A 21,409-nucleotide genomic window follows, 5' to 3' on the forward strand; every position below is an offset into this window, starting at 1 on the left:
GCGTGTGTGTATGCGTGTGTGTGTGTGTGTGGGGGGGGGGAGGTAGGTGGATGAGGTGCTCAGTGGATTTATTCAGTTACTTTTTTTCTGTTTGGGTCAGTCAGCCCCACGCTTATTCGATTGCGGAGCCTTTACATGCCATTGACCAGACGAGACGGGCGGCGTAGGCTACAACCCAAGGATTATCCCACTGTGTAATACTAGGTTCAGAGTCAGTTGTACTTAAGCTGCTCTGAATTAGAGTTCACGAACCCTCCGGGGTCAAGAAGAGTTTCCATTGACCAATTAGAAAGAGAAAAGTAAAAAGGTATTAATGCATAGATCGTCCCCTGCTATTGCATATACGGATGAATAGAACTATATGATTATATGACATGCATTTCTTCTTTTCAGCACAGTAGCCTACTTGCTTTTACAATGTTTAATACTAATAAAGCAAAATATGAGTCAATATGACGTCATTCCTAACTGATGACATGTTCAGTGTGATCCAATATGGAAATGCAAATGTGATGTTTGTGCAGCACGAAGCAAAGCATGTTAAATACATGTTCACAACAGCGCCTGTAAGAAGCGCCTGTTGATCTGAAAAACGCGAGACATTCAGCGAACTCCCCGGAGTCCCACTGCTGTTTCCACGGTAACAAGCGGACCCTTGCCCTTCCCGCGGCTCCTGACATTCTTGTGGACTGTACCAATATCTTACCGATAGAGGGGCGACATTAAAGCAGGCGTTTCAATCGCGCTTTTACGCCTTTAAAAAGTAATGCGATGTAAACAGGGCTGCTGCAACCGCGCAAAACAACTCATACATTGGACGTGTCGCGGACGTGATGTTTCTCTAAAAGGGCAGTGCGGTCCTTACTAAGTCGCGGCACCCCTGTCAGCACGTCAGCGCTGTTCTTGTTCTGCGAGCTGTCAGAAGGGCTTGTTGCACGTATAGCTGCACCGTAAAGTAATGTCTGGGAAATAAAGCCGCTTTTAGTTGGTGTTGTTTTCCGCAGAAATAGCGCTCAGTTTCCCCCGAGAGAATGTGTCTTCTCATGACGAGACAGCCTTAACTCAACCCGTGATTTGGTGCTGGCACGTCCACTTGTGAGCAGCTTGTGGCTTGAGCGTCGGCGGGGCAGGTCGGGGTGATGTTAAGGTAAGTGAGTCTGCGGGGCTCAACTGTGATGAATCTGCTTCTTGACGATCAAGGGACATGCGAGCCGTAAAAAGCCTGCAAACGGAGCCGGGCTGCTGGTGCTGACCAGTTTCTGCACCAGTCACACGAGTGCCATGTCTGATCCGTAATGGTGCTCTGCTACATGGCACCAGTTGACAAGATCACGGGGATTGGCGTCGCCTACGACCGAAGTTGAACCTGCGGTCGTTTAACTATATTTATGTTCTCCCCCGACGCTAAACATGGTGTTGGATGGCAGTTGTCATACTGTGCCCCCAGACAGAGTGCTTCAGTGGCGGTGCTCGCTGCCAAGTCTCCGCGGGCCTGCTGCAACACCCCGGCGGCTGGCTTATGTGCTCGCCTTGCTGTGGCGCACATCTGCGCAGGTGTGGGCGGCTCCGCCAATGGGAGCGGCGGGATGGTGCAGATCCGCGCAGACCTGCCTGCATCTGCGCCGCACGCATACGACCTGTAATCTGTCTCTGCCGCCGGCTGCGCAGGAGGCGAGGGAAGGTACATTAGAGGTGGCGAGGAAACAGCCCGGCTCGCATACCTGGGTAGGCCAAAACTGGTCCCGGGTTTCTCTTTGCTCTGCTTTGATCCACCGTTAGCTTTGATGTAGGAGACTTAGTTAAAAGAGACAAGAGTAGTTAACTTAGATGTGCTCTTCCGCCGCCCAGCCGTGCTTTTAGACCAGGGAGACGGACGGGAAACCAGTCTGTCAGAGCAGCCGGGATTGATTTCCATCACACGGCATACATGTTTAATTCACACGTGTCCCAGATTCTTCGACACAGTTTCTGCATGTTTTAAACCTCAGATGTCATCCACCTGTTTTTGTCTGTACGATCAGAAACCTCAACTCGAACCCTTCAGTAGTGCTTAATTCATTACTACTGTTAGTAATAATAATATCCATAAATCCAGTCCCTTTATACATTATTAGTTGCCGTAATGAAATCTTTTCAACCGGTCGAATGTTTGTTTGTTTGTTTGTTTGCGATCAATACAAATGACCGAATAATGATGTCTGTGCGAATTAAAATAACGTGTTTCTGTAAGTTGAAATATTACCTACTGTCTGTAATAAATCACGAAGATAAGCTGTTGCTATGTGACAACCACACACAAATATATGTGTATATATATACATTGAAGCAGTTTATCTTCGTGTGAGAGAGAACCAGCAGTGGATATTATTATTATTATTATTATTATTATTATTATTATTATTATTATTATATAATATACATTTATTGGCAGATGCTCTTATCCAGGGCGACTTACAGAATATATATGTTGTATATCTTTCTATCCTTAATACTGTGTTTATAAGGTTGCAGCATTTTTGTTTTGCATTTTGTGTATAGTAAAGGTCACAATTATATCCATAAATTAGGTACTAGGTTGAGATAAAGTGTTATAAACACAGATGTTCATCAACGAAAACAATTAAATCAGTCAGGCTCCTTTCTGGAACCTTATTTTAAAAAGTAAATACATTACTCAGGTTACATAAACCACATACTGCTCTGCAAAGATAATCTACATAATGTTTTTGGGTGTAGAATACATTTGAAAACTGGTTCAGCTTCTAACCCCCCCCGAAATAAAATGTAGGCTAATGCTGCATGTAATGACCTGTTGCTCAGACTTAAACACTGATATCTGCCCTTTGTCATGCAATTTATAATGATTTAAAACTCCTTTCACTTTCTCTGCTGTCACTAAAGATCAGAATCATACAGTTTGCATTAGGGCTTCATTTATGGCTTTGCGTTTTATGAGAGGCTGGTAAGGCGTATGTTTTTAAATTTGTAGTAGGAAAGCCCTTGATGTTACATCTACAAATCAGTACTGCTTTTGATCAAGAAGTAAGTAAGTAAATAAGTAATAATACATAAATTAGAGCAAATCAGTTATAAAATATGGATTAAACAAAAACAACAAGCTGACAATAATGTCGGTCCTAATTCAGTAGGTCTCCTGCATTATTTTGCACTCAACATGAAAGTTGGATTGAGGATGGAGTGGCCGCCAGTTATTGGGTGCCTGGGACCCTGTATGTTGTATATATAAGCCTAGGCCCTTATTGATGACAGAAGCAAGGCCTATGAGAAGGGAGCTTGGAGCAGTGTTGTACAATAAAGGCACACAAAAAATGATTTCTAAAAGGTTTAAGGCTTCAGCAGAATAATCTTGCTATTTGAAACGGGGAAAGAAAAGTCAAGCTTTACATGTGGCTTTTGAAAACTAGTTAATGAAACTTGATTAATGTTTGTACTGCTGAAGTGTTGAGTGACATGATACATGGTTAAAACAATATCTGTGAACTTGTATGTGGTAAAAATACACACTACTGTATGAAGTAGCGATAGTAGCTCATACAGGAGAGAAGGGCAGCTACTAAGATGATTTAGCAAATCTCAATAATCTTAAATGCATGTGTGACCTAAATACAATTCTAATTCCATTATCTGATTTTCAGGTGATGGTTTCACTTATACCTATGGTATGTATCATTACAGATAATTATAGTTTTCAGTTGCCCTTTGAAGTATAAGACAATTCATTAACTGTAATAGACTTTCAAATACGTTATTTGTAGTTTTAGAGATTAATTGGGAACATATTGTATGATTCTTTACATTATGCTCTGTTTCCCAAGGTGCACCAGTTCACAGCAGATTGGTATTTTGACTCTGTAATTGCAAGTAAGTAAACAAAGAAGCACATCCATAAATAAACTGGCATCTTTATTGAAGAATGCAATCCATCAATTTTTTTTTTTGGAAAAATAAAAGCAGTTAAATATATTGTATGTTTATTGTAATTTAATCAGTATAGGATGATCTTTAATCAGTCATCACTAGATTTTACAGTGTAATCTTGGGGTGTTTGTATCTGCTGATAAACATTAAAGGTCTTATGGTTACCCATCAAAACAAGCTATTGCATCAGTTTGTTTCCTTGTTTGGGTGTATATCCCCTTATATGCTCTCAAGGACAGTTTATTGCTAATTCCCACACATGGATTTTAAAGAGCTTCTTACTGAAATCAAGCAAATGCAGAGTACATTAATTAGAGCCTGGATTTCAGTGCAGGATTGGCATTCCCATCTTGCTCCCACATTACTGCAAAGTCTAAAGTGGGAAACAGTAGGACAGTGAATATATTCGTTCTCGTATCTCTGCGCTGTATGTGACGTCATGTTCAGCTACGCCTTCTCTAAGCCTAGGTGAGCACACAACAATGGAGAAGAACTCAATTAACGCCTAATTTTCACTGCCGAACCATCCGTCTGCATCCAGCCCGGGCGCAGGTTCTGAACTTTTTACTAAAGCAGGACACTAACGAAGGTATTCACCTCCTATAGGTGGTCCTAGAGGCATTGTGGGCTAGTGTTGTGTTTTTATTATGTGTTCCTTTATGTTCATATAATGCAGTGTTAACAAGAGCTAATTGTGTAAGCCTATAGACATTTTACTCAAGCATTACCTGTTAAACAAGATAACTCTTCCATGTGGAAAAATAAAGTATTGACCAAATATTTGTTAAAACATAATATTAATAATAGACTCTTGAAGTACACTGCAATTAATTTAAATGGCACTGCTTTTAAATGTTTGCTAAATTATTAAATGATTATTATGTTTGTGATTATTAGCCTTGTGTTGTTTTACAAGCGGTGGTTCTTGCTTAGAATAGACTAGAGACAGAGAATCAGATGAATGCAGGACTTTGGTCAACAACTCGTAACATATTGGCATTAGTAACCTCTTTAGTTTTTATTTTGTAAAATACTTTCTGGTCACTCCCCCATTTACTACAGTATGGGGGGGAAATCCTCTCCCCACAAAAAACATAACCAATTTGACATATTGCCTGTGACAATTTTACATTTTATTAATGTTTGCGCGAGTAATTATTAGCATTAAAGCTATTTTCCTGTTTCAATATTTGTGTGTCTAAATTTGTTCAAAATTGTTATGGGTGATTTTCAGAAAATTAGCCTTTGGCATTTGTTAAAGCTTCCATTACATGACATTCACTATTTTTACAACATTTCTATAAAAAATGTATTTGTGAATGTCCAGAAAGAGTCTGTTAGAGTATCTGCATATTCATTTCAGATACCATTAAAATACCCTATTGCGATCGCCTTGAAACTAAGTTAGTCACAGATATATTCTGAACAGTTGAAATTCTGAATACGATTTGCATATAAACACACTGGAAATGAAATTCAAACTAGACAGATATCACAGCAGCTGGTCTGTACTTCACGGTAGCCTTGGAAACCTTTTCATTTGAGTGCAAAGTGGTTGGCACTGATGGGGTTAAATCAGAGAGCCGGTTGTGCCTGAGCTGGAAAACTAACATACAGAGTGTCATTCTTTATAATGGTGCACATTTTATGAGAAGAAGGCTGTCTTATCACTAGTAATTGGTTGTAGGTTTGTTTTCAAATGTGTGCAACCCAGGACCAGCCGTTTAAAGAAAAGCCGTCTGTGTATTTGGATTTTACTAATGAAACATTTTTTCGGACTGTTTTTTAATTGAACTCAAGAATAGGTATTTTTTATGTTAATAGTAGCTTGACCCTGCATTTTTATATTTGATTAGCAGCTTGCCCCCCCTAGAACTTACAACACACACAGGACTGCTTGGTTAAAGCCCTTCTTAGCTTTGGATTTATGACTGAGAAAACAGACATCAGGGACTTCATGATGCTTGAAAATGGGACAATTCAACGTCACAACTCGCTTATTTCAGGGACACTTGTTTGTTGTCTTTACTCTGCAGTGCGGGTACGAGGGCTGTGACACAGTCGTGTTGATTTACCATTCCTGATTGTTTTCAATTGAGCCACAAACAAAATATTTATAAATGGTGTTTAAACAAAACCAAAAAACTGTGCTGTAGTGGTAAGAATTTATACATATAAATTCAAGGTTTCATGAAGCTGACTTGAGTTCCAGCAACCTTGATGCAACCAACACCTTAGCGGCAAGCTAGAAATCTGGTTCGATGGAGTTGACCTTTTCATTCGTCTTTACTAATGAATCCAGATCCTGTCTTGATTATACTGAAAGGAGGGCCAGAGTCTGGATACAATGATGTGAAGGTCACTTGCTGTATCATGTTTCCAAGCATAATAGATAAGGAGGAGAGTGTGATATGGTGTGGAATGGAATAATTTTGAATTTATTACAATAATCCTTATCTTATTACGTATCAGCCATCAATATTGCTTCATTTTCCCCAAAACAAAGGAGAAAAATGTTGGGTTTAGGGAGACTGCTAAAAAATTGCAACATCCATTGCAACACATTAAATATTATTGGGTCTTCTTATTCTTATTATTTGTATTCCAGTTGTATTCTGTGTTGGTAGGAGACATATCAATGGTTCTCAAACTTTGATTTTCCACCTTGGGCTGCTACAAATACAAAACAAGACAAACAGAGACACCCCCAAGCTACGCATTTGATCAGCTATATTAATCTCACTGACTCAATCTCCTTACTCCTTTCTACATCCCAAGCAGAGCATTGGACGGTCTGTCTCCTATAAGGTTTCATGAGCTCAGTAGTTCCATTTTTAAATTAACAGGAAGAGGTTATGCCAGGTCCCATTTCTCAAACTGCTTATGTTATGATTGGATAGTTCTATTTTTCACGTATACCATTCTGCATGAATATTTTAGTGAAAGGCAGTGATTTGTCAGCACGCAGTTCCCTGGATTCTATCCCACTTGGGATGGAGTGCCACTGTTGTTTTTCCTAAAGTCTGAACTCAGTTGCATACCAGAGATTATATTTTGAAACCCGTACTTAAGTTAGGTTCACTTAGGTTTGCAAAGTGCTGCTTCAACAAACATGGCACTGCTCTTATAGTTTACAGCTTCCTGCTCTCCAGTTTCATAATTCTAGTCTGTTGTTGCCTGTTGCAGTTAAGAACAGATGATAAATCATTATATTGTCTTAATAAAGACCAGGTTATATCAAGTTTTGTTTTTCGTCACAACGTTTATGGAATTTTACTCGGTATAATCATGCTTATGTTTTCTTTAATCCATCATCTTCCAAAAATAATAAAGATACAAATAATACAATTCACTCAGTTGGTTGTATACCCAGTTTTCTATTTAACTGTTCATTGCCTTTTGGTGCACATGATTTCTTACTCTGGCCAAGATAAGATAAGAAAACAAAAAAAAAGTATTCAAGTTACTATTAAGGATTTTGAAATATAATGACAAATAATATTATAGAGCGTTACGCCATGGAAGAATTGTTTTTTTACTAATTTCCTCCTTTATGTAATCTGCAGGATGAAGACTGAAACAAAAGCAAATGTTATGAGTTTAAAAGCTCTCCAGAATACCAGTGTGAAAACTGCTACCCATGAGTTCTTTAAATTAACTCACCTGTGGCATCATAAGATATCATGTCATGCACTGACACTAGTTTAGGGGCCCAGTTGTTGTAGACCCGAGAGATTAGTGACATCCCTTCTCATAGTGAGTGTGGGGTTTGTTTATCTCACTGTACCACATTGACCTGTATTGAGAATCAGATTCATAAGGACAAGCCCAGCTATCCAGTGCAAGATATAGGCCTGTTTTTCTCTTTTATAGGCTGGGTGGACAGTGGATAAGACTTGTCTAACACTTAGACAAGAGGATCCTTACTCCACTGTGCTTATGTGTGGATGATGCTGTAGAAGGTAAGATGGTAAATTGAGCATTGACTATTTCCCATCTTTTGGGATGGGCTTGGGGGGAAACCCATTTTATGTATTGGAAGACCATTCATGATGCTGTTTAGCTGAGATACAGTGGATGGATGTGTTGTAACCAGTGTTTCTCAAATCGAAATCCAGCATCAGTTTACAAAGCCCACATTGCTGTCATGTATAGTATGAGCTAGAAGATAATCCCAAAGTATAACAGAGAAGTAGTCACGCAGCCTTTGAATGTGCTTATGCTCTCACTTCACAAGACCTGTTTCTGGAAGCTGTAGATCAGCATTTTCTGAAGATCTCTGATGTTCTCAGAAGATCTGCAGAATCAATAGCCAAGCTGAATAGTCCAGTGAAGAAATGTTCTATTCATCAGCAATGTAGTAAGAGCTGATGAGATCTTATCAAGGGAGGAAGTTCTCCTCTCTTTTATTTCAACCAGAGATAAGTTTTTTGTTCTTTCCTGTCCCTCACCTTTCAAAATTCAAAGTAGTTTATGCAGATCCACATTGCAGCAAACATGACGTGCTTTGTTGTGTGGTAAACAGTTGCCTTGGAGCTCTGTATTCTATACACTTGCAGTGGGTATTCTATTCTGCATTTGTTTTCAGTTTTTCTGTTGTATTTGGATTCCACTGCTTTACCATATTTGCACTGCAGTGTTATGTGTAATGTATGAATAGAAAAGAAGCCATACTTCCAGAGTATAAATTACCAAGCTATGCAAATGTAATTGTCTAAGAATATGCCTGTGCCTTCAGCTGCTTACAGTTAATAAATCTGCATAATTTATTTGGACCTGTGTATTCCTGTACTGGACATCGCCAAAAATACTAAATCTAAATCTAAAACTGCTTGTCACATGAGCAGCTGTTTGGAGTATTTATTAAAGGCTTGAAGGTTACATTAAATGCTTTTGTGCTTCTCCAGATCTTTGTCTGAGAGATATGGATTTATTGACAGTTTGTTTGCTTTATTTAGACAATACAGCAGTTTGTTCTTAAAAATGTTAACTGAAGGACTCAAAATAACGAAGTAAGATACTTCAGTAGACCAGACATGACAGACATCAAGCCCAGAGGCCAGACCAAGCACATTTTCTCTAACCCTATGCCTGCATTTTCTTAAAAATATGTTTTCTTGTGGATGCCTGAAGCTCGTTATTGATTCGAGCAGCCTTAATAAACTTTGCATGAAATGTACTAACTGAACAGGTAAATTATATGCAGCATGACATTTTGACACTAAAGAAACATTGTCTGGTAGTTATTTTTCAATGAAACGGTTCAATACATAGATAGATAGATAAATAAATACATATTTCTGTAAAACCCCACTATATATTTTTTTTTTGGGGGGGGTGGGTGGGTAATCTATTCAAGTAATAAATTAACTGATTCTTAACTGATTCTTGTAAATGTTGTTATTAAATTTGATTGGTAAAAAAAAACCAAATGTTCAAATATATACACATACACACACACATTTTTAATGTTAATATAGTGAAGAATGTGACTGAAAATATAGACAAGAAAGAGATGGGCACTGATTCCATTTCAGCAGATATTTACTGTTCTAAAAAATGGATAAATACATGTATACACGCAGACTTAATCCTCTCTATTATTGTTATGTCTGGAAGTGTACAAATAATAGTTGAGGGTGACATTGAGAGTATAAATGCATTATTACAGGGCATGTTGTAATAGTGGCAGTGGGATTTACTGGCTTCTGGACATTTAACATTCTGAAACTATTGGCAACAAAGTGAAAAAATACAGCCTCGGATGAATGTGCATTTTTGTTGGGTTACGGTGGAAATATGCTGATTTTAGAAATCTGACGCCAGTTGCCTAGATGACTTTGGAGATATGTGGTACATTGATATATTAATATAGTTTACAAACATGCAAGTATGCTTCTGGATCTTTAAAACTGAATGATGACAACTTCAGTTTTAAAATTAAAGATAAAGTGTTGAGTAATGAAAGAACTTGAATTATAACATAGTTGTTGACATAGAAAGCCTATCAAAATCTTACTGAATTCTTGATGTATTCATCAATACAAAACTAGGATTTAATGGTTAAATGGAATTGTTCTGAAATTAAAGCTAGTTAACCATTATGTCTATACACAACATCTGCATACACACACACTCCCATAACACCAAACAGTATAGATATGAGACTGCCATGTGACCAGTGCATTGTTATTTGTTCTCTTAGCACAAGTGTAGGATGGTCAATTAAATACAGAAGTCTGTGTTAGATGAAGAAATATTTTCAAAACAGTCACACAGTATTGTATCTAATAGCAATCCATTTGATTCAGAAATGGTTTCTAAGCTGTGTGATGTGGTTTCTGTCACATGTCACGTGGCCTCTGTTTTCCAATCAGATCTGTCTCTGGCTGTGCCCCTCCTGTGTAGCTTATTTTGGCAAATGTCATTGCGGGTGTTGTGTAGAGCTAAAATGATTAAATGGTTTTGTTTTGTTTTTCCCCTTAATGCTAGTTAGGTACACAGCGTAAAGTAGAAAACTGACACACTGTGGCATACAAATACAAATCTATTTTCTCAGCCTCACTAAAAACCACCTGGTGTAACTACAGATGCGGTTTCTGTGATATAATAAATTCAGATCTAAGAAAATGCTGTAAAATTAACCAAACTGTCCAAATCTGCTGATACTAACATATGTGGGCATTTCCGATCGTTAAACTATTTCTGAACTTCACATTATGAAGGCTCTTGAATAAGATGCTGTAATGGAAAACACAGGGTTATGGATTGAATGGATTACAGAGCTGTAGAAAATCCAGTTCAGGATGCTAAAGTAATCTGATGCAACGTTTTTTTTTTTTTCAAAATGTAGGTATTTATGATTTATGAGTATTGGTTCGATAGGTTCCTCTGTATTGTGTCTGTATACATATGAACATTTAGAGGAAACATGTTCAACATTTTTAGAAACATAGCAGAACAGTGCATTTGGTTCAGTTGCTTAGTAATAGAGTAGAGGAACATAAATTGCAGGTGGAATGAAAACAGGAAGCCTAACACAGCGACCATCTTAGTTCAGTGAACTCATCCAGTGACGAGAGGTTTTAGAAACGATTAGTCACCAGTCTGTAAAAACATGTGCCTATCCCTTAAGTTATATTTGAGATGCTACTTCAGGCCCTCGCTTCACTAATTATACACAGCCCTAAGAAAATTTGAGTGCAAGGCAAGTTATGGTAAATTGCAACTGACCTCTCCGCATGCCCAGGCCAAGATGTTATCCTTAAAATTAAACCCTTCTGGTGTATCATAGTTTTGCCTGTCATCGTTTTTTAAGAGCTATCCATGGCAATGCATGTCTGGTCAGGGTTAAGGCAGGGTATAATTTGAATGTTATGGCTTTGTGGAAGAAGTTTGCATTGCCATACTAAATACATTCAACGAAAGAATCTGCCCCAAATATTCTCCAGGCTTTGGGGAGAACAGCTGTTTCATTCATTTGCAGTGAAAAAGCATGAAATGGGACTTCAGTTGGTCTGTTCTGCATAGGGCCCCCTTTGCTCCCCTGATTCATGTGTCATCAGAATTATGGGATGTGGATATTTGCATCCCACTGCTGACCCGACCACACATTATTTATTACAGAGATTAAATCCATGTAGGCTCAGAAAGCTGTACTTTTATGTTATTGCATACATATATAACCAAGGATGTTTGCTGCTCGCTGAAAATTGTGTAATGTGTTTCTCTTTTGAAATAATATGATATATTTAAAGTCGACGTCACTATGGATGGGAAATATGGTACCATTCATTTTTCTAAGTTAAAAAGACTTTGATCATGCTTCCCATCAGCAGTCTCACACTGCAAAAAATAGTTGCAAATGTGACAAAATTTGCAGACCTATATTTATTTTGTATTAACAAGATTAACATGTCTGTAACCACTAAATAAAATGAAAATGGCGCTTGTTTGGTTTGATTCATACGTATGAAGTAGTTTAAATTGTATTGTTTGGAACATTTGCCATTTATAATGAATATGAGTAACTGATTACCTGGCTTCCCCTATGGGGTAATGCACAAGATATTTCCTGTTTTGAAAAGGTGAAGTGATGCTTTTTAAACTGGTTTCGGTGTTCTAGTGTGAAACATTGAATGGCTGTATTATGGAACAGAATTTCTTTCCAACAATGGGCTGTGGCTGTAATGAATTGTATAGTGGAAGATGGATCTGAATTATATTGTAGTTCCTGGGCCACTAGATTGTAAACCTTTGCTGTTCTACTGATACAATTCAGACCTTTCATCAGTACTGTTCGCTACAATGTTTAGGGACATGCAGAAAAGCCTAGAGCTGTTTCTGATTTTAGAAATGAATGGTAGGGATTCTTGCTTCATAGCGTAAAGGTTTGAAACCCCAATGCAGAGTTATGATCCTGTGTCTCACCGCTTTGGCCGAGTAGTTGGATAATGGGCTATGATGTTCTTCAAATTAAAAAGAAAGAAAGGAAGGCCAACAACAGACAACATAAATGAGAGATGTGAATAACTTTCGCAGCTGAGCACACGTTTTTGACATAAAAAGAGCTGCTATAAAATAAAATCGCCAGTTGATTGTTAAAATTGGATCAGATGCTGATTTTCCATCTTTTTATTTTCCTCTGTAAAAAGGAAGAACATATATTTCACAAACAATGGCTACAGTTAGGGCTGTGCAGGAAAAATAGGGAAATACCTTTAAGATTAGCATTCACAGGGCTGTCATTGGAGTCAGCTTGTCAGTCAGCATATTGCAGCCAATTTCCGAGCCGCAGCGCTGCAGTCTGGGCTGTGATAGGACAGCCTGCTGGGAGGGCTTTCCTGAAGGGAGGGAGCGGAGGGGAGGTGGGGGGGGCGAGTGGGGCTGGAAATGTTTCAGCCAGAGAGTTCAGCAGACACTCTTCTTTTTCCTGCACTGTCGTTGAAAGAAAATCCCTGTCTAGGCATGGGCCTTCAGCACACAGCACCGAGCCGGGAATGACAACAATTCACATGGTAATTATCTTTAGATAGTCATCGGGAGGAGTCTGATCACTACACCAGATGCTTGTGCAGTCGGGATAAGAGCAGCTGAAAAGAGCTCGAGGACTCGTCCCAATGAGGTGGGAGGATCATTTCTCTCTCTCTCTCTCTCCTTTTTTATGACTTGTTTAAAAAGAGTTTGCTGCAGTGTGGTGCATACCATGTGGGGGGGGGGGGAGAGAAAAGGAAAAAAAAAAGGAATCTGCTGCTGGTGGTGTAAACCTGGAAACAGTGCTCACAGCATGCAGCTGCTTCATACACTCCTCTGCATCCATTTGTACGCGTGGTGCTCTCCTACTGTACAGTGTGAAATTAGCTTATGCGGGAAAATTGCCTTTCTCTCCCTCTACAGGAAAAGGTGCTCTCTTTAGATTTCATTTGTGACTCCGTTTCCAAGGAGTTCAATGCATATTTTTGAATTCCATATAGATTTAAATATATGTCTATGCTTTTGTTGTTCAAGAGATAGATAGATTGATAAAGGGATGGACGCATACATGTGTGCCTGTGTTTTCTTCAGCTCTTAGGCTTAGTTGGTACTCTGTAGCCTGTTCAGGCGGGGATTTAAGTCATTAGAGATAGCGGGCTTGTCTGTAGGCTTGTGTATCCATAGTTTTGCAGGCATATGGACGTGTTGAACGTAAATGCTACCTTCTGTAATTAGAAAGGCTTTCATTGTTGCAGTTTTAATGAGGGCCCACAGCTTTAAAAAAAAAAAAGAAAAAGAAATGTTGCACACTGCCTTGTAAAAGCACTCTGTTGCTCTGCATTGTACAGTAATAGCCTGTGAAGGAGCAGGACATTGAGGACTTTGTTGCTGGGAAAGTAATGGCAGGAAAAGGCCGGATTCATGTCAAACAGAGTTGGCAAACATGTAGAAAGGAAAAGGGTGTATTTGAAATGGAAGACTGTCTCTGCCCTTCCTGTTTAAAAACGGTGGAGAGGGGCCAAAACGAATGCCTTTATTAACCAGGCCTCGAGAGCAGCAGTAACCTCCCTGCATTGATCCGGGAGCACATTGACAGTCATGAAAAGGTAATTAGCCCTGTTGTTTTAAGAGCAGTTTGGATGTTTTAGGGAACCAGTTTGTTTTATGTTGTGGGTTTTAGGTTTTTAACGACACAGGAGGGAGATTATGGTGTTAGAAATGAGACTGTCGAGAAAGCAGCTGAATCATCGGGCAGCATTTTAAAATGTTTGCGTGACTTTGCAGTTAGGATGATCTTTTTGTTCCTTCTCATTACCAACACATCGATAGTAAATGCATGTAAATGAGAACAAATGTCCTCTTCTTATGTGTGTGTGTTTTTCTTGGATCTGGAAACTATTGGGTGAAGGCTTTTCCTTGAATGTAGTGTTGTAAGCCTTCATCTTCAAAATGGATACGCCTGGTGTTACGTATGGCTCTAATTGACTCCATACGTACAGTAGTCTAAAGACAAAAATGAACAAAAGCTTTTAGTGCTGCGCGTATCTGAAAAGTTATCCTGTCCATAAAAAAATGCAGATACATTCCTCCCAACAAATTAATAATGAAGTATTATGGCAGTCTGTGATTTGTAAATAATGAAAATAGAAAAAACCCACTGCATCATTTGTATTTTATTGTTTCTTAACAGACATACATTTATTGTATACTTCTGGTTGCTAGACTGGTATGTGGGTAGATGCTGATAGCGCAGATGCTACTATTGAGAAATGCAGCATTAATAACATAGATAATTCAGGTCACAGCAGTAAGGGTCTTAGTTAAGGCTATTAGAATATGAACTGTAGTCTTCTGCTGACTCAAGGAAATTCAGTCTGCATTGCCTCTAGTCTTTAACCTGCTTAGTAACCTCCTTTAATGTGTTACTATGCATAAAGTTAACTTCATTGCTAATGGAGTCCTGCTGCTTAGTAAAAGATACATTACAGAATTAATTATGCTAGGATTAATAGAAGTTATATTATATATGCTTATATTTTCTGTGTGTTTTCACGAGTATGGGTTTTAGTTTTAAGAATGAGCATGAAGGTTAAATTGGCAGATACTTTACATAGTTGTTTTATATCACCAATATTTAAATGCAGATTAGCTTGAATTTTAAAATCTTATTAGGAGGTTGAGAAAAATAAAATCCCTAATGCTGCTTTTTACTGTGTGGGTGTTTTTTTTTTCTTCTTTGGCTCGCTAATTTCCCTACGCAGTTAGAAATCTTCTGTCACTAGCCTCTAAGTTTAATTGAAACAGGATACTAAAAGAAAGGTATCTCAGCCTCACATGCTGTCATCTTTGCAAGAGATTTTTCGATTTGGCAGTCATTCTTGCTATCACGAATGAATTAACACCGTGAGAGGTGAGGAGGACATTTGTTCGGCCTTTTGTTTAGTTCATGATATCATGCAGCTCTTGTAAAATGGCCTTTTTGGGGGGAAAAAGGTATTAAGCTCAAGAGATTCAGTCACCGTATTTGCATCATTAATGCATCCATATCTGAATAAATCAATGCCTATTTTATTGCCGTCAAAACAGTTTGAAAAATCGTAGTCAATTAAACAATTGTACATTTTCATTTTTTTAAAAGCATTTATTTTCTGTCAAGGTGACTAAAATGGAGAAAACACCTGAACTCTGAATGTATGGTTTCTGTTGACTCTGGATATCATGACATTGATAAGCACCTTTGGAAGGCCATTCATTTAAAAGAACAATTGTCATTTTTTTCCCCTTTTTAATACAAGAGCCCTACTGTATTACAACGTAAGGCAGCTTTAGTATAACCCCAGACGGGATTCGTAATAAGATCATTGTCTCTCTGTAAATAGCCCGAGCCAACGAAATACTGGAGTTAACCTAGAGTAATAGTAGTATAAGCATATCACATTAGGAAGCTTTCACTAGAAAGTGGCACATTATTGATATAATAAACTTAATATTTAAAGGTCACGGTAATGACTTTTTGGGATCTATGACTCTAACACATAAATAACGGATTGAAAGGAATGTTAAATATAGCCTATATATACAATCCTGTGGGTAACACTCTGGAGACATTAAGTAGAATGTGTTTTGGGGTTTCTTTTTTGTTTTTGCATCCTGCGCTTTCACAAGCTTTTGTGTAGGTGTGTCTGTAAAGGTGGGCGCATTTCAGCGATACCCATGTCTACAGACTGAACAATTAGTCTTGGCTGTAGTCGCTTTCTGACAGGAGGCTTTGCAGCAACATGCAGAGTCTTTGAAAAGCTGAAAATGTTCTTTGTTAATCACTTGAAATATCATTTGAGAGAACGGGGTGAGGGGGGGGGCTGTCCTTGCCTTAAAAGAAAAAACGAAAGTCCTTTTAGTTATCTAAACAATTGGGGTAAGAACAGATTAGCAACGAGCAGTGAGTTTATTGCTATTTATGTGCAGTATTTCAAATGCTATGTGAGATACACATTCAGCTTTGTTACTGCACTGCATACGTTGTTTTTTTCCCTTGTCAGTTGTTTCTGGGCTTAAGGTGGTCTCTGGGCGAATATAGTACAGTTCCTATACTGCATTCAATAAAAATTGTATAAACCAGAGTCTGAACAAGACTCAAGGTAAGCAGCATTAAGCAGTCAAATACTTTGTCCTTATAAGTTCAAGGCTATTGTTTAAAAGGCCCTGCCATCCCTTTTGTGTGAGTCAGGCATTTGTTGTCATCCTATACAGTGTTTACTGTGCAACATTGCGTACAGCAACACTATGTACCAAACCCAAGTGGACTGCTGAGCGGGGGCAATGGGTCTTGTCCACAGGGGTCATGCGTTTTTCACATCCACCTTACTACCTGTACACCATCTGTCACTTCACATAAGCTTTATCCTTGAGTAGCGTTTAGGCAGCACTTCAAAAGGGTACTATATAGTATTTTCATTTACGACAGGCTTTCACTCCTGTACTGCACTCAGAAAGCTACAGACAAGATGTGTGTATCCTTGACTTTTCCAGGAATCTTGGATCCATCCATGTTTATGAAGGAATACATAATCATAAATCAAGCGATGCCTTGTACAGTCTTTTGCTATACATTTCTCTGCCTCTAGTGTATAATAACCTCTGTAACAAAATTACGTTAAGATTCTGTTCATAAGTCCAATTAAGGGATTATCATAATACAACGCATTAAAGAATACCATGTGTTGATTCTTATCCCTAAAGCACATAAGAGAAATGTAATTACAAGGTTTTTATTTCTTATGGATATTTGATTCTAGGTTATTATTATAGATGTGTTTATGTTATAATTAAATGGAATGGCATCATTTTCTATTTTTTTTTATATGATTGAGATGAGAAGGGGAAAAAAATCATTTTAGTGAAAAGTCTATAATTTTTAATGGTAGATTTCTATAACATTTAATTATTCATCCAGAATTGGAAAAGAATGTCAGAAGTCCCTAAAAATTCAGCGCAATATACAATATAATATATGTTGTGTTCTTCGGACAAACTCCCCTTCAAAATATATTGAAATCAACTCATGTACTATCAAAATACATGTCAGCATCTATAATGTAAAAACACATTTCTAAAATCTGTGTAACAAGCATTGCCACTTCCAAAACAACCATGACTATTCAGAAAAAAGCAGAATACTGTATACTATCTGAACATCTCAGAGCTTAAGGGAAATTTAAAATAAAATGTGTTCAGTGGCAGCCTGGTATTGCATGTTTATTCTTTTATAAAAATCATAAATATAAATATATAAAGAAATATATGGTCCTGGATCAGCATTAGAGACTGTGGCTTCTGGCAAGCTCACCCCCAGTATCTGCTGATGATTTGATGTGTGTTGGGGGTTGGGATAGGGGTTCTGTCTCTTCCGTTTACTGTGCATTAGCTAAAAAATTGATTGGTTCAACTGCTATATTCTGCAGTGAAAACTATTTAAACCCTTTCTCGTAGTATGATTGTGTTGATTTAATGTTTTGGTAATTACTTCTGAACTTTAAATTGCATTTGAATCAGTATTATTTTGAGCATTATAAAGAATACAGACATCAATGGTTAAGTTAGCTGTTTTCCCTGCATTATCATGTGTAGAATAAAATATGTGTAAATTGCTGTTTATTGTAGTAAAGCTTACATTTCTAGAATGATTCTGGCTGTATTTCATTAGCCTTTCACTTCCTTTTCTTTAATGCATAACCAGAAAGATAAATTATCCTTTTTTTTAAGTCTAAAAATATAACCAGTTTAATTGCAAAAGGTCACATTAGACATGCTTCATACCTGACTCCTTCTTAGCACTTGATTCTCCTTTGGGACAGCAATAGATTAAATCCTGCCTCAGAGAGTATTCATACTCAGAAAATTAGGAAAGTTATTTTATTTCTTAATTGCAAATGGTCTACAGTTAATTCAGTATCAAGGCTTTCCCAGTTTTCCTCTGTAACGTGAGGGGTGGGAGCTTTGTGGGTCACATTGATTTCTATCTATAGTCACTGGTGGCGGTGAAAACCACTTTAATATCTGACATTCCTCGATCTTCCATTGGTGTTTATGGTTAAACAGAACCACGCCTTCCTTGTTGTCTGAAACAACAAACTTCTTGCTTTCCTCGCTGCTGCCGTGCCGGTGACTTATACCCAGTCAAAGGAGACAAAGACAAATGATGTTTATAAAACTTCACAGAGAGTGGCGTGTCTGCTTGGCTGTGCCGATGGTGTAGGGTTCAGATTACCAACCCTTCATGGTGACATTTTGAAATACCATTTCACTTTCCAGACACACCAATTTTAGAAAGTACCACTGTAGCCAAGACCTTTTGTGGCATGTTAATACTCGCTTTTTAAATAAATAAAAAAACAACAACTAGTTGTATACTGATAGTTTAAAAAGATGATTTCATTTTGCTTTTGGTCAGCTTGTTCTGTACAGCTTTCCCCAAAGGACCTCTCATGGCTCTGACTGGATTTTTTAGGTCAAGTTCAGTGGAGAGCCTAATTCCCCATCTCCCCACAGGGTCCTGCTTACAGACAGATCACTTAACTTTGTTTTGGTTGTCCTGAGCATTGGTAATAATAAGGAACAATAGATATTCCTGATGGGCAAACTGTAGTGTAAGATTAAAACAGCAAGGGGCGTTTCATTTGTTCATATTTGCCTCTTCATTGATATTGTATTTAAGTATCATTAGAAAGGTGATATCCCAGGCCTGAAACACATCTTAGGAAGGCATATCTTAAGAGTAGAAGTCAAGGAAAGTGCAGCTCTATGAAATGGTGATGCTTTCCCCTGTCGTTTAACTCCTTAAAAATGATTGTTTACTACCTTTGCCATTTTAGAAGATTGAAAATGCATGGGTGAATCATCGCTCCATATATTTATTTGCTATTGTTCTGTAATTGCAATGTCTTACCAAAAGTATTCATGTTCAGTTGATTCAGACGATTACATCTATTTTTGGATGTGCCAGAGAAGTAGTAGGAATCTACTGCATGTTAAATATTGTGGGTGAAAAAAGATTAATTTAGTTGTCTTACTGTTGGCTAATCATGTTTGGCACTTCATGTTAGTCAGAATACCACAATACCCATTGTATTTTTAGGTTAATATGCTGGTAGTTGAGAGTCAACATTGATACTGTTGACTGATTTTTGAAAATATCTTGCTGTCCTTTTTTTCACTTTGAAGCAATGTGAGTTTTCTCAGTATGTTGCAAACACTCTCCTTCACTGCTCAGAGCTGAAGAAGTCATTTCCACGCATGGAAAAGCATAGACAAGCCATTATATGTGCTGGACTATATTTGCATTCCAGTACTAGCCAAGGACCAGGACAGACAATGTGTATGTTGTTAATGTTTGAACAGAGAACGATACATCACAGAAATGCTATGCTAATTCACCAAATGATTATGCATATTTACTTTGACAATAATCATTTCATTGTTTCATGACAAAGTTCATTTCTGTTTCTAAAACTGTATTCGTTTCCACTAATTGTCTTCGAGAAATTTTTGAATTGTGGCATAGAGTACTAGCTTTAGCTTTAGCTGTTGGACTAGCTTTGCTCTTGTATTATAATAATGTTATTGCCATAGGACTTAAAACTAATTTGTAAAAATCTAAATTACACTTTGAATCTCACAACAAGTTATCAACTAAATGGAAAACTGGAGTTGTTTTTCTCTGAAGGGCACTGAGAGTCGGGCCATTCAGTATAATTTGCACACATTTATAAAATGTTTTGAAAAGCTCTGCCTACATTTTGTCTAGGTTAAATTGATTGAATTGTATTTGCGAGTTTGTAGAAAATAGACCAGCTGATTAATATAAAGCTAACAAGCTGATGTTTAATGAAACCAGATCGAGAAGTCAGAGTGAAATAGGCACTTCCACTTATAGTCTTGAAATAAGAACTTCAGCTGTAGACTCTTACTCCTGGAGGGAGGGGGATAAGTGGGTGGAAATCTTAATGTGTTAATTGAAATAATTCAAATAGCTTCAACTTTGAATTTCACAGAACAGGGCATAATAAAGTTTATTTTTATAAATGTTATTTTTTGGTTGCTATGCATTACATTTAATCTGTGGAAATCAATGCCCTTAGCAACATGTATGACTTTGAAGGTTGATTGCCTGAACATAATTCTAAAGGATACTTGAATACTGCAGTAACTTGTTTTATATTATTATTTGTTTATTTTAGTTTTTAACAAGTTGAACAACACAATTTGTGTAAAAGGAATAGGGAAAAATAGCATATTACAGAAAAGCAGTGCGTTTAGAGAAGGGTACAGTAGGGGAGTTCTTCGAGAGTGACTATAAAAAAACAAGCCTGGACCTGCAGCAATTCAGGGGGTGTCCATGCCTGAAGCACTTGAATTGCATTTTTGCCTTCATATAATTTTTAAAAGATGAGTGTTGTGTGGAATATTATGGTGGCTTCCTGCCCTGCCTTCTGGGGGAAAACTCTTAGGTTAAACCGTAAAGGAAATATTTAATAGTAGCCGCATGTTTCACAGACTCGCCTTGTCTGATTCCCCACCCCCATCAGCTACTCCCCCCCTCGCCCCCCCTTCTCCCAGCCCATGGTCTGCAGATGTAAATATTCACAGATGTTCCCAGAAAGGTTTCCAAATTGGTGGGACCCGGGTAAAGATTTGAAAGGCAAGCCAAAGGCCATTTTCTTTTGTACCTGCTAATAATGAACAAGTAATGAGTCATTAGTCTGTTCTTCGGGTGGGGATTGTGGAAATGGATGCGTTCTGCATCAAAAAGAGCAGAGAAACCAGGATAGTTTCCCTATCAATTGAAAATCAGAGCCCCTCTGTAATTGTGTATTTAATTTTCACTGGTTGTGTCAGGTTTAGGCATTTTGGGACCAGTAATCATAATAATCATGTCTGGCACATGCATCTGTCTCAGTCCTTTTCAGGGTGTTGGACTGCTGCCCAGAAAACTGCTGCA

The 21,409-nt window shown here is 37.9% G+C and overlaps 1 protein-coding gene across 16 annotated transcripts in view; it reads left to right on the plus strand.

Annotated features, from left to right (window-relative positions):
• The first annotated feature begins 902 nt into the window (after positions 1-902).
• mbnl2 (muscleblind-like splicing regulator 2) overlaps positions 903-21,409 on the plus strand; it is a 73,722-nt gene continuing 53,215 nt past the window's right edge. For 8 of the 16 annotated variants that reach the window (XM_066706723.1, XM_066706727.1, XM_066706725.1 and 5 more), the window contains exon 1: positions 12,839-13,063. The gene's annotated coding sequence lies outside the window, so the exon portion shown is untranslated. Of the gene's footprint in view, positions 1,148-7,882; positions 7,902-12,837; positions 13,064-13,802; positions 14,019-21,409 lie in introns of those variants that run through there. The other 8 variants (XM_066706718.1, XM_066706728.1, XM_066706726.1 and 5 more) reach the window with 5 other exon arrangements.

This window comes from Amia ocellicauda, chromosome 6 (assembly GCF_036373705.1).
Source record: "Amia ocellicauda isolate fAmiCal2 chromosome 6, fAmiCal2.hap1, whole genome shotgun sequence".
Lineage (NCBI taxonomy): Eukaryota > Metazoa > Chordata > Actinopteri > Amiiformes > Amiidae > Amia > Amia ocellicauda.